The following is a 13,192-nucleotide window of genomic DNA, read 5'->3' as shown; positions in this document are numbered from 1 at the left end:
GAGCCTGGTACTCCGGGCTTCGATCGGGAAGCATCCACTCTTTCGGACAGCTGGAATATTCCTTCGTGGCCCACTTCAGCACCAGTCGGAGGTCGCTGCGAACTTCGGATAGTCTCTTCTCGATCAAATAAGGAGAGATCGAAACACTTCAAAATTTTATAACCTGATTCAACGCGATCACGCTCGAGGTCAAGGACTCAATGAAGATATGGCCATATCAGCCATGAAAAAAGGTCTGAGGAGATCTCGATTCACTTATTCTCCAGATAAAACTCTTCTTCGAACTTATGCTGAACTCTTAGAGTGCTCGTACAAATACATGCTTGCAGACGAAGAAACTTCTGACTGACGCCAAACAGAAGGCAAAAGTCAGAAGAAAAAGTAAAAGAAGAGTGGAGCTCCAGCCGAATCAAGTAGGCCCCCGACTAATAAGCAAGCCTCACCCGACGACGGAGTCCAAGGCCAACGTATAACAGATATGACTCCTATACCCCTCTTTCTATTTCTCGTGCACAGATCCTCATAGAGATCGAAGGGGCAGAATATCTACGGCACCCTCAACCGATAAAAATGAGGAACTGCGATCGAAGGAAGTATTGCCGGTTTCACCATGGCCACGGCCATGACACCGAACAATGCATCCAGCTCAGTGATGAAATAGAGGCCCTAATACGACAAGGCTACCTTAAAAAATATCAAAGAGATCCACCGACTCAACTCCAGCTGACTGAGGAAGCTGTAAATAATCAACCGACTGTGGGAGTCATCAATATGATCTTCGGACGACTGAACTGAGAGATAACTCTCGAAGAAGAGTCGGTGAAACGACAATAACTCAATGTAATAACTTTCACGAAAGAGGATGTTCGGAGAATTCAAAGTCCTCACGATGATGTTGTTGTTGTTTCGACAATTAGCTAATAAAAGCATGACGAATATTTTATTTTACTCGACTTCCTTCCGAATGCAACTACTCGGAGAATCAACTGCTTTAGTGTCGACTATATTTCGGTCCTCTTGAAAAAACTGACATCCCGACTGTGATTTTAAAGCGACATCAAATATGTAGGTTTTCACTGTAAAAGTCAGATGATTGACTATCTCGACACCGAATATACTTCGACTTTCACTGTAAAAAATCAGAAGACCGACTTTGTCTCGACACCGACCGTACTTCGACTTTCACTGTAAAAAGCCAGAAGACCGACTTTATTTCGACATCGACTGTGCTTTAATTTTTACTATAAAAGCCAGAAGATCAACTATCTCGACATCGACTACATTCTAATTTTCTTGCAGAACCAACTTATCAACTTCAACTGGAGATCAGTACCGGCGACGCAGACTTTCTCCACAAAAGCCATGCTGCCCTCATAGTCGGCTCTCCATTGAAGTAGCTGGCTAATTTGCCGACTTAGTATCAACTAAGAAAGGCAAAATGCCGAGACGACCAAGGTCGGATTGGAACTATACCGACATAGCCACAGTCAGTCGAGGGATATTCGGTTTGCCACCGATTATCAAACAATACGACGTATAAACCCGATCAAGCTTCGGGTAATGGATATTCAATTTACCATTGTTATCCAAACTAAATACATCGGAAACTATACGACTAGCAGATTCTACAAAGTTGTGAAATGGTCGGATCTACGATCTACATTCAGAGATTATTCTATAAATAGATATTGCAGACTCGACGATACAGAGGAGCATTTTAGAACAGAAGTATTTTTTTCATTATCAAAAAATAAAGATTATAAAATTGGATCGAAGTTCGATTACATCTTTCTTTACAAAAAGAGAAACCAAAGAAAACACCGACTAATCTTCATTGCTGCCCTTCACTCCACTGAAGAATCGGCAGGCTCACCTTGAATCGACTTCTTCGACAAACTCCACCTTCCAGCTCGGAGACGATACGACTCAAGTTGAGTTATGAAGATGATTGACCGATCACATTGCTCGACCAACCACATCAACAGCTTGACCCACTCGTACTAGAATAGAGAGGGTCTCATTCGGTTGATGATCGTACCCTCCTCATAGAAGAGCTAGAGGAGGGCTTCAGATTTTCGTCCACCATCGAAGATGACCTTGATCGTGCACTGAGACGAGGACACGGGATCTATGGTAATGGGTCATTGACCCCACCATCGGCACCATGAGTGAAAAACAGACGACAGCCCGAAGCACAATGCTGCTTCCGAAATCGACCAACAGTCGGACCCGAGAATGAGAGAACTTCCGATCCGATAGGGAGTCGTTGGCTGAAATTTCCGACCAACCATCCCCTGCAGAAATCTTGCCCATCGAAAGAACTATCAAAGATTCAAGGAAACTTAAAAAAGAAAACAACAAGGAATGTTTTCGCACGAGAGCAGCTCTCTGATAGAGCTTCCATGCTAGAAGAGACAATAGCAAGGTAAATACCTAGCTGATAGCGGTCCTTTATATAGAGGAACACCCAATGACCCAGATGAAAGTGGTCAGATCGAGACAACATCGGATGATGACACGTGGTAGCATCTGGACTAGTCATGGATCCGATGGTTCGATGCACCTGTACCAAATAAACCACGTCGCCTCCATGCGCATGCACAACTCCGACCCAATGACACCCTGACGCATGGTGGAAACCTACATGCTAGAATCAAATTGCACGACGTCGGTTCGCCTTCCCGCTATAATGTCTGATGCTGGCTACCTTTCACAAATGATGCCTGATACCAAATCTTCCTGCTGATACGACAGCTCAAAGATGACAAAGTGATTGATCGATCGTACTCCAGAGAATGTGGTGGTAGAGTCGAAATTCAACATGACAGACAACAACTCCTTTCGTCCAAGGCAACTGACCATGTGGCGATGCACGCGGCAACTCACCATTGGACTCAGAAGTGGAGGGACAACTGTTGGGATAAACCGACCGACTCCCATAAACGACTGATCTCCAGTGCAGACCGACCAACACCCGACTCTGGCCCACAAATAGACATGACCCTGAAACTGACTACCGACTGAACATCGACCAAGTAGGCCGACACTACTCTCAACTGACCAACTGAACATCCTGCACCGACTCAAGATCGGCAAGTGACCGATGTTCAACACGACAGATAGCGGACTACTTCAACCGTCGGTATTTCAGAGTTCTCAACCGACGGTCAACTCCCGACGCATAGTCGGCCGACTTATGGATTCTACCGACATATGGTCGGTTCTACCGATATTTGATCGGTTCTACCAACATATGGTCGGCCAATCTGCTTAACATACCATAACCGTCACAAACGGTTATCGGCCGCACATCATGGCGTTATAATTGAGAAATTAATGACCCACTATGTGATTATGGCCCGATGATTTAGCGCCATAAAACACGGGACCACGTTCGATGGTTACAAGAACCTCATGTATAAAAAGGGGTAAAAAAAATAGGACTGATAAGCCACTTCTGATCAGAACTCTGCTACTCCGCATATTGACATCTACTATTCATCAACTTTCCTCTCTAACTTAAGTATCGGAGGGTCTCCGTCAGACATAAATCCGATCAGTGCAGATATTGTCTTGCAGATGTTCATTCCTGACGATAGATGATGGAGAGTTGACCACAACAATAACTAAAGTCTTCTACAGCATCAGAGGGTAAAGTACAAGGCGTTGGTCGTTCACCACCAATTATTGTACCAGATGATTCCTGGTAAAATACAAGGGTGTAATTTGCAAAGTGGTTGGTGTAATTTTGTCCCAGCAGAGGGTAAAAGATGATGAGAACACAATTATCCTCACCAAACATAATACATATGTAGATAAGTATAAGTAATATAATATATGGGTTAGGTTTTCCCTAATTCTTTCCATCAAAAAAAAAAAAAAAATACTGCATGCCGATCACGATTTTTTTCCACCACCATTAGGTGTATCCAGACTTTTGAAAGAATAATTGGCAGGCAGTAACTTCCCTTATAAATTCGCACCATAAGAAATAGTATATACATTTACTGTAACCACATAGAAATTTACCCTTTTTGAGGGGGGTAGAATATAAATATTTTCTTTATTAGGATAAAGGACCTGTCCAATGAACCCTCTATCATATAAATCATTAGCCCAGCCTAGTCTTGAGGCACTTTGTACAACTTGTCCCCTACCACTAAACCTAAGGACAGCATGGTGATGAGCTGATAAGTTTGCTTTTATATTTTATTTCGATTCCAATATCCCAATATCGCTGAAACAAACGGTCTCTTGGTTTGTTTGTCTCTTTTTTTTTTTTTGATATAATCTCTGTATATATATATATTTGCAGGGAGTTGCTTATGTTCTCCCCGTCCTTCTTTTTGCTGCACTGGCTGTTGGAGTGTTGTCAGATCCAATTTTGATGTTACAGACTATGGAGCCATAGGAGATGGCACAACGAATGACACTGAGGCATAATAACTTCCAACTCGCTCTCTCTCTCTCTCTCACTCACTCAAAACATGCATGCAAACACGAAATGATTTAGATGCGTGAATTGAAGTAGTTCAAGACAGGCTATGACAAATGATCATATATATAAATATACATATATATATATATATAATAATATAAAAAAAATAAAATATAAAAAATATATATATAATATATATATATATATATATATAAGAGAGAGAGAGAGAGAGAGAGAGAGAAGAAAATGATCTTGTAGCTAGGTTAATTTTGTTACAGTCTCTGGATGACATCAATGCAGGGAAGCCGATGTGGTTTTGCTGATATGAACTCTTTTAGCTCCTTTCATTTGGCTTGTTGACAACATGACACTAGCTACGACAGAGATCAGATATACCAGCATATCCATATTCATATTTATTTTTTTTGACGAATATAAATACGGATATAGATATTATTCAGATATAAAAATTTATATTCATATTTATTTTAAACAAATATGGATACAATTCAGATACCAAAGTATGGATATAATTATAAATATAAGTTGGATAATTAAATTTATGGCGGTAGCTCAAAATATTACGAAGTAAATGATTAATCAATTCAATAGTATATTTATATGGTTGTATATTTTTATCATCTTTAAGTGAAAAATAATTAATCTATAGCAAGATTAACTAAGGATTGACACAAAAAAACCTTAGCTAATGAATGCGTTGCATACGATATGGATAATGGATTCATGGTATCTCTTACTATACAGGCATTCATGCATGCATGGGATGCGGCATGCGTAGGCGCACATTCTGATGATGACGCTCCGACCTTCCTCGTACCAGAAGGGAAGACATTCTTGCTGAGTGCAGTGTCCTTCGAAGGGCCTTGCAGCTATCCCATCCACATACAGGTATTGTTTCCCTTATTCCATTTTATTCCCGGCAACCAAACACTACCTAAAAGAACTTAGGAGACCTACGAGATGAGACTTTGGCAAGTGTATGGATGCATTTCTAATACAGTTGTTTGGAACCTGGTATTGTAGATTGATGGAACCATCTTGGCACCCAATGAAACTTGGACATTAGAGGAAGATATATGGATCATCTTCCAGCACATTAACGGTCTAACCATTAATGGATCGGGTCTGATTGATGGTCAAGGTTCCATTTGGTGGGATTGTAGAGCTCAGGAGGTTGCCATTTTCTCTCCACATTTCAATATATTTCACTTTAAAAATCCCACTTTTTTCGTTCAACAATCAATTGGACTCAATCTTTTTTTTTTGTTTTTGTTCCTTTTTCTATCGCAGCAATGCGACAACGCGCCAAAGGTGAGTGCTGTTAACTTCTAACAATTAAACGTGCATGCATGGCATATGATTACTAGTATTTGCTTTTCGAGATTATACATTTAGCCTTTCTAACGAACCTGTGTTTCAAATAGCCACATTTATTTTTATGTCAAAAATATGAATCATTTCATTCCTACAACTGTTTCTAGTAACTTAACTGTAGTCTTGGTAGAATCACTTTCTTTTGATGACAACTTAAAAGACAAATATGGCAACAACCTATTAGCCTTTTAATGCCACCATGCAGCAGTTCGTTGACCTAGGGGTGAATTCCCATCGTTTTGCAAAATAAATTGTTAGATCGGTTGATCTGTCGATCAAAATATGCTTTCTTATTGCTAACATGTCATTGCCAAGATTTTCTTTTTTTTTTTTTAGCTTAGAGTAGCCAACACAATCATAAAACTTTAAATGGATAATATTATTATTAAAACCACATTGAAAATTCATGAAACCTAGCATTTTCCCTTTCTGCATGTGGTTATTTCCAGCATATTGATTAGCAAAATCTCAATGGCATCCTTTACGAAGCCTCTATGATAGAACATGTGTCGGCTCCAGCAAAAAAATTAGTCAGAAACCATGGAATACTGTACCAGATCAAACCATTTGGTACATTCTATACCAATTTAATACCGATACGATATCTCATATTATATCGATACTTGATGCACCATCTTGTATCATACCGAACTACGTACCGATATTATAATAAGATAATATTAGTACAGAATTCGATATTAGACAGTGAATCTTGCCATAGACTATCAACTAATAACTTAAAAAAAAGAAGCATGAGATGCTGCTAAGCTTGATATGCCAAACCTACCACTTCTTGTTATGCAATCAGGTGTAAAGATAATGCATCATGTTTGCAAAATTCCAGAGAATATCTGATAGATAGATGGTTGCGACAATCGAGTCAAAACAAAACAAGAACAAGAACAAGAACAAGAACAACAGCTAGCATGTTCATGGGCTCGCATGAAAAAGTGATTTGATCAGAAATTATACTAATTAGGAGATGATAAAAATTGTTTTATGTAGGCCTTGGGTATTCAGAGATGCACGAACGTCCAGCTGAGTAACTTAAATTTCAAGGACAGTCCTAAGATGCATGTAGTCATAGACACACTGTTGGTGCCCATGTCACCAATGTCCACATATCAGCTCCTGAAGATAGTCCAAACACGGATGGTGTGCACATTGAAAGAAGCCAACAGGTGCAAATCACTAATTCTACCATTGGCACAGGTAGTCTCCTTTTCACTATAAGTTTCCATGCTTTGTTTCCAATAATACAATCTATTAAAAACATCAAAAATTTAAGACTTTAAGCTGGTGTCTGTCTGTCTAATGATTACAGGGGATGATTGCGTATCCATTGGAAACGGCACTAGCAACGTAAACGTCAGTTGGATAGACTGCGGTCCAGGCCATGGCATAAGGTTTGTTTCCGCTGCTTGTCACGATATTTTATGTAGGCAATGCCATGAAGAAAAAAATGTGATCAATGACATGGAAAACAAAATGGAAGGGTCCGGCTGGCCGTCTTCAAGAACAAACCTGCTAGCTTTTTATATTAAACAAAAAGAAAAATCCAAATCAGATGATCAACATAATATTGTTTTCAAAATGTAACTAAATTGAATAGCTTGAGAAATTGGAGGAAAATACTGTTAATTCTCTGTCATTTTATATCAAAACACTAAGCTAATGTCCTTACAATGTAAGGCAACAACTATGAATTGGGACATGCCTCGGTGGTCATACGTTTCTAAATCAGAGGGTTCTATGTTCGAATCTTGAATGGTGCATCTCTAAATGGTGTGATCTATGTATCCTTCTCTATCCTTTTTTTTTGAAAATTTTAAAAAATAAGTGATGGGACGTTGAACCTGGCTATATCATCCTAACATGTCTTAAAATCTTTTTAAAGAATGTCTTCACTAATGAACCTCATTTTCTTGCTTGTTTCTAGTATTGGAAGCTTGGGTAGACAAGGCTCAAAAGCGCAAGTTGAGGAAATTTATGTTTCCTCTTGTAATTTCTACAATACTACCAATGGTGTAAGAATAAAGACATGGCAGGTACACTCTCAATATGGATTTTGTTCTTAATAGTCAAAAAGTGATAAGTTATGATAAAGTGTGCCTACCTGTTGCAATATAGAGCAACATTGTGTTTTTGCGGACTGGATCTCTTAGCTGAAAAGAGATGCTAATCAGGAATCAAAACCATCAGCAATAGGGTCGAAGCTCTCGACCAATTAGAAAACATTAGATTTGTAAGAGAGAGAGAGAAAGCAAGAGTTGCATGTCAATAATCTGAAATTAAGTGCAGTTGGTTCTCAGATTACGACTGTTTTGTCCTGCTACAATATTTCCGTGAAAGTTGAGTTTTTCCCCCTTGCTAACTCAATTCCTTCCTACTAGGGTGGATCCGGTTATGCAAAAGGGATAACTTTTGAGGATATCAATTTCTTTTCAGTGAGGAGGCCCCTAATAATAGATCAGTACTATTGCGAGCATAGCAAAAATTGTGCCAACAAGGTAAAACTTCCACCTTTTCAATTCAATAATGTAGCAATGTGCCAATCAATTATGATACAAAAGCAGCGCTAAATTAACATGGCATCAAAATGATAACCATGTACATGCTTGGTGAGTTGCAACAATATTCTCTTATTCTTGCATCAACCATGCATCTAGTGCTGATAGAGGAGCATGCATGAAGGAAAATAGTTGCAATACAAAAGTGCAAGGAGATGCTCCACATCTCAAGGTGTGGATGGGTATACATAGCACTACTCATATCAAAATGATTGGAAAAACACAAGATAGCTGCAGAAAAAAAACTTCATATCTTGGTTTAGAGATGCATGAAAGATATTCAAGTAGCTAAAATTATTTTGTCTGGGGGATGTGCAAATTTATCTAAATCACTTATCTTGTTTTCCTTGGTTGCATTCAACGGTGAAGACGTCGGCTGTTCAAGTGAGTGATGTGCAATATGTTAGACTCAATGGATCATCAGCTGATGATGAAGCCATTGTTCTTCATTGTAGTGAAAGCACACCTTGCACAAACATTACATTGGCGACCATAAATATCGAAGCTGCAAACCCTGAAGATCAGGCCAAAGCCTCCTGCTTTAATGCACAGGGAACAAAGAATGGCACAGTCATCCCTGCAGTCCCCTGTTTGCACTAGCAGTGAAAATTACTGCTAGTTGGAAAATCATCATTTGTATCAATAGAGATTATGATTGACTGAATATCTGTGTAATGCAAATGATAAATGAAATAATTGTTGATGAATTTTAGCTGATTATTGAGTAAAATGTTTCACTTCAATAAATTAACATACGGAGTCCACTCGATCGGGACTAAGTTTGAAGATCAGTTGGAATGTCAAATATGAACTAGTCTCAGCATGTCATGTGTTGGGACTAGTTAGAACTCATCATATCATTTTCATCTCAAATAAAAACTAACTTCAGTACTAAGTTTTTATAAAATATGAGCTAGTCTCGACATGCATAGCATCAGGATTGATTAGTTCGAACTTAGGGTGCCAAATATGCATGAGCTAGTCTCGGCACACAACATGTTAAGACTAGTTGGCACTCATCAAAGAAATTTTTATAAGGAAAATATAGAATTTTTTTTTTTGCAAAAATACCCCTTTAAAGACAGCTTATTACATATTTGTTCTTTGATAATCATTATTTGCACAAACATCCCTCAAATAACCTTATTTGCAGTCACACCCCTTCTTTATATTTTTGACGAACAATGTAAATAATTATTTCAAGCATAAATAAACACTTTTACCCTTTTGCATAATATCCTTGAGAAATTCAATACTTAATTTATATCGTGAAGATCTATATTTTTTATGAATCTTTTAGGGATATTAGTGCAAAAAGGTAATATAACCATTTTATTTTAAAATAGTTTATTAACATCATTTTAGCCAAAAAACTAATGAAAGGTGTATCCTTGAAAAAATAAGAAAATTTTAGGGATATCTGCAAATAGTTATTTCTGAAGGATAAATAATATAATAAGCCATATTTGCGAAGGTGTATGCAAAAAATCTGAAAATATATTTGAGTCTTCTTGGCAAAAGCGTGCGGAACTAGTTGAAACATTGCCCATGAGTTTTAGTTAAAAAAATAATACTCTTACATTAATGTGCTGAATTTTGGGATGGCTAAAAAATTATCAAAAGAATTTAAATTTGTGAGATATACATGATCCAGAATAAATCTAGCCATAATGAGGAGGATTGGATATATAAGATCTATGAATGAGTTTTGCCACATACGAAGTTGAATCTTATATTTACCAAAGGTCAGGAAGCTTATCAGAAGACTTTTGCCGCTTTCGTTTTTTTGGTACAGCAAAAGAGGCAAAGCCCAACTTAAACCTTATACTGCGTATTGCACCACAAAGACCAGAAAGCATGCAGAATGGAATAAAAGTGAGACGGAATACGTGATGATCCTGGCAACACAAAATCACCCGCCAGTGCTTTAGAAGCCACCCAATATGCTTCCAGGTTCTCTTCTTTAAAAATATGTGAAACCTGAACAGACTTTTGGCGCTTGATGTGAAGCCCGTAATCTAGTGACTTAAAAATAATTGACTACTAAAACAAGAATCTACCGATATCTTTCCTCCATTTTATCTTTATAAAGCAAAGTCTTTCAAACTTGCCGTCAATGACTCTTATGCTAAGTTTGGTACTTAGGGACCCATAAAAATGTGTCATTAAACTAGGAGGTTGCAGATAATTTTCTTCGAAGTAATCTTTACACAAAATAGTTAAGTCTTGCCAACAGTTTACCTATTCGCAGCCTTGTCCTCATGAAACTGGAGATAGAATTGAGAAGAGGAAGTTTAAGAGGGGGAGTGCAGTGAAGATGAGGGAACTGGGCACGGCCCCGCCACTGCCGCCTCCTCTTTGAAGCCAACGTTGTACCCTTGGATCCTCCTCCAAAGCACCGGACCCTTCTTTTCTTTTCCCTTCCAAGAATTCCAGATCTCCGGTTTATTTTGTACTGCTTTTCTTTGGTTAAACCCTTCAAGAACCATCGGTTTTCCAATAATCTGATCGTAACCTTTTTAAAAAAAAATAAAAATATTTTTGCCCTTCATTGGAAATCTCATGACTTCAGCTTTACTGATTTCTTGAAAGACAACTTTAATTCCTTCAATTTTTTATTCGTAGAGCATTTTAACCTAAAATCCCTTCGTCCATCTATCATTATTTTGCCTTTCTGGATCAATATATGATCCATAAAAGCATGGATAGTTTTTCTTTTTTTTTTTGATGAAAAGGAGTGATAGGAGCAGTGAGCTCCATAGGACATCAAATATATTCAATATAGAATATGTACAACGTAAGAAAGTAGAAAAATAAAAGAAAGTTGATATATGAAGTATACTTTCAATTACAAGGAATACAAGAAGCAAAGAGGATAAGAACATGCCCCTCAAAATGACAATCTGGGATGTGACCTCCTAGGTAAAGGGCTAAATTAGGCTTGGGGAGAAGAAGGGTCAGCTAAAGGACACTTAGGAATATTTTCTTTTACATCGACTTTTCACTGGTCTAACAATGTTTACCCTTTTTCCTTCTGCAGTCGGCCATGTTATCAGGGTGCTTAATGAGCATCTGATATGGTTTTTTGAGAATAAAAAGTCCCTAGAAGAGGGGCTCAAGATCGAGAAGGAGACTAAGAAAATGGTCGAAGAGGTCAAGAAGATAGTGAAGAAGAAGGCTGCCAAGAAAAGCGAATTTGCTGAGGGACTGAAGATGCAACTCCATGGAAAGATGGACACAATAAAAGAGAAGAATCAGTAGCTCTTGGATAATCAGTGTTAGATAATAGCCAGGAAGATAAGCTACAGAAGGAGATAAAGAAGACTTTGGAGTTGGAGGCCAAACTGAAGGAAGCTAAGTCGAGAATCGAAAAATATGATGTAGCCCTTCTTTCATATCAAAAGTACCTTGATAAGGATAAGGAGCGTATGTCGAAGGTCATCAAAGATTATAAGGCTTCAGATGCCTTCCAGGATGAAGTGATGAAGGCTTTAGAGGGAGCCTTCAACTACGACTTCCTAAGTTGCAAGAGTTTGATCATAAAGCTCTTTTTCGATCTTGATCTCAGTAAGGTTATCATGGAGGCAGCTCTGACAGCAGCAGCTGAAGTGACCTCTGAAACTACTTTCGAGGTCCACACTACGGTGCCACCTGCCACTCCTACTAAAGTACCTCTGATCGAAGTCCCAATCAGTCCAGTCGAGGTCTCAGTTGTCGAAGTTATTCCAATGAAATTGTTTAATGAAGATTCGCTCTAACTCTTCCAGCAAATGATCCTCAGGCTGAAACCTGAATTATCCTTGTAATCCTTTTTTCTTCCTTGAAACTTTTGTATTAGCCCAATGTGGGTTTTTATAAATATTTTTAACATTAATGAAATAAACTCTTCTTCAAGTTCATGTTTTTTCTCTTTAGATCAGATAGTTCCGATCTTGATTAACCCAATCTAGGTTTTAATATCTCAAAAAACTTCAAATTTTTCTTAAGTCATTCATAATAGATGATCATCATCTGACTTCGATCAGATAATTATAAGTATACATAAGTCGGCCTTGGGTGAGTAGATAACCAAAGTATTAATAGACATTGATTGATCTCAGCCAAAATAATAAAACCGAGGCAGCCAAATGTAAGCTTGCTATTGACTTGAACTAAATCAAATTAATTGACTTGAAATAATTCAATCTTTGATAATTCATCCTAAAGAAGTAAGGAGGACCTTTGTTTGAGTTCGGAATGGCAGATCGAATCTTTTTGTCTATAGAACTTTGACCCGTGATGTCTTTATGTGACTTCGATCATTAATCACTTTGAATCGATGTAGTGAAGCCCAATTTATGGATCTAGATGCTTTTAATTAAATTTTTGTTGAATCTATCCTAAAAATCGAATATTTCAATCAGTATTTGTGAGGTCTGATCCAGTGATCGCGCATTCCTCATCTTTTATATATGAGGTCCAATCCATAGATTGGATATCTCACACCTTTCATTTGTAAGGTTTAATCCAGAGATCGGGTGTCTTGCATATTTCATTTGTAAGGTCCAATCCGAAGATCGGATATCTCACATCTTTTATTTATCAGGTTCAATCCGAAGATCGAATGTCTCGCTTTAAGTTGTCTTGAATCGGTTGGGATTGTTATAGCCTTAATCCGGCTCTTTCCGACCTCGTTTGAATACTTGTCTTTTTTCCATCTTTGTTGGTCGAATCTTGTGACCTCATTTAGACAAATATCATTCCTTTTCTAATCGGATATCATGACCTCGTTTGAATGAAATTCTTTATA

At 38.1% G+C, this 13,192-nt stretch overlaps 1 pseudogene; it reads left to right on the top strand.

Annotated features, from left to right (window-relative positions):
- The first annotated feature begins 1,438 nt into the window (after positions 1 to 1,438).
- On the top strand, positions 1,439 to 8,296 carry LOC140857018 (probable polygalacturonase At3g15720; annotated as a pseudogene).
- Positions 8,297 to 13,192: the final 4,896 nt, after the last annotated feature.

Source organism: Elaeis guineensis, chromosome 1 (genome assembly GCF_000442705.2).
Source record: "Elaeis guineensis isolate ETL-2024a chromosome 1, EG11, whole genome shotgun sequence".
NCBI lineage: Eukaryota > Viridiplantae > Streptophyta > Magnoliopsida > Arecales > Arecaceae > Elaeis > Elaeis guineensis.
Note: the sequence above shows the minus strand (reverse complement) of the source record. Positions and strands in the feature narration are given on the sequence as shown.